Here is a 2036-nt window from a genome sequence, read left to right on the forward strand (position 1 = left end):
TGACAATCAGACTAATGAGGGGCAGCTGGGCTGAGATACACAGGGGAACATAGAAACACTAGGAAAACCAAGGTGAAAACTGACAAACCATGACATGTACAAGACAAACAAACTGAAATTTCTGCTTGTGTTATAATATAGCAACCCATTCTCATTCCCAACTCGTCACATATTGATGCTTGGTCAGTTACCATCTGCATCCAGTTTTGGACATGTCGTGTACCCCCTCACGTCAGATACTGACGAGATGAAACGGAGGAGGAGGAGCTCGTTGTCATATTTTTGAAAACAGTAGGAAATGCACAACATCTAACCGTCCCAGAACTGAACACAGACGGTACCTGACCAAGCGTCAGTATGGTGACGAGTCAGGAGTGAGAACGTGTTGGATATAGTAAACTTTATCAGTGACCAGCTAGGGGGACCAGGCTGTCTCCATGGTTACCAAATGATGCACAAGAGGAAGACTGAAGCTGTGTTTCCATCCAATTCTAATACGAATTTTGAGTGAATTTTTTTAATTTCGCAAAAAGGAAAGAACGAATAAATGCGAATCAGACGTGTTTCCATCAACTGGCTTGAAGCGAATCAGTTACGTCAGACACACGTGTAGTAAACAGGAAGTAAAAGTCGCATCTCAGGAAAATGGAGAGAAGTTATCAGAAATGTGTTGCTACTGTCGGGAAAGTTGTAATTATTCTGTCATCAGCTAGTTTTGGTGATTTTACAAGCGGTCTGGAGACGTAGAGGAAGTAATGAAATTCTTTTCACATTACAGGAATAACTGAGAAGACACCGACATCGGGACGAGGGTCCAGCTGCAGTCGCTCTGGTACCAGTAACGGTTTCGGACAGACAGTGAGAACAGCTGATCAACATGTGAGGTAAATGTTCGCTACGTCAGAACTGATTCGGCAAATGTGTTTCCATCTGTTCTTTTGCACATTAACTCTTTTCCGAAAAAATCAAAAACCACCTCAAGCGAGCGTATCAACCTTTATGAGTATTAGAGGACCTTTATTCAAATCATGCCATTTCCATTSACCTTATACTTCAAAATGCACATTAAAAAACCTTGATGGAAACACGGCTTATAACTTGTTATATTGCAAAAACATCGGGAAATTATCTTATGTCGAGAAAATGCTCATTGTTACTTCCATGGGAAAAAAATATATGTGGAAAACCTTTGCCCTCTGCTTCCAAACATACTGTATCAATTTGGTCAATCTTGTGACTTTTTTATCTTTGTTTCTAGTAAATTAAAAAGTGGGCTATACAGTATATTTTTTTCTTAATAATATTTTTTTCATAGCCTTTTTTTAGTTTTCGTCTGCCTGTAGTTTAACAATGGCAATGGAGGAAGTGAACAAAGCCAGTCCGTGTTGAAAAGACTCCCAAATTAAATTAAATTCGTCTCACAAAATAGTACATTGCGCTTTATGCATAACACTCTTTCATGGTCGTACTGGCGCACTACATGTCACTGCCAAATGTTAGCGATTAGATAAATCCACACCTCCAGCAAGAAATTGTTTCTCAATAACTGAGGTTCCAGACCTTCATATGAAGTAAAACATAGAAAAAGGGGCTGTTTTTACTAGACTACTTTAACATGCTTGTCTATAATTTTCTTTGAGACAAATCTTTCCTTCGCTTCCTCTGGTCCATGTTGAGTGTGGTACACACCATTTCACCAAACAGAGCAGTGTGTATTTGTAGCCCTATACTGTATACAGGCCCAATGATTGATTACAAGATTGTAGACACCTGTGATGCTAATTAGTGGACACAAAAGGTTTAATATGTCCCTTTGGTCACATTATTTTCAGAGGTGCCATCATTTCTGTCCAGACATGTATCATGAGTTTATTTTCAAATTCAGTTGAACCATGTTTGAAAAGTAATGTTTGACTTTCATTTGTTCAATTTCAGATAATTTTTATTCATTATTACGTGTGTCAGACTATTCTGTGACCATTGTGGGTTTTTCTTTCATTACACAAGGGGTATCAACAATTTTGTCCATGTATATA

The sequence above is a fragment of the Austrofundulus limnaeus genome, unplaced genomic scaffold (assembly GCF_001266775.1).
Source record: "Austrofundulus limnaeus strain Quisiro unplaced genomic scaffold, Austrofundulus_limnaeus-1.0 Scaffold356, whole genome shotgun sequence".
Classification (NCBI taxonomy): domain Eukaryota; kingdom Metazoa; phylum Chordata; class Actinopteri; order Cyprinodontiformes; family Rivulidae; genus Austrofundulus; species Austrofundulus limnaeus.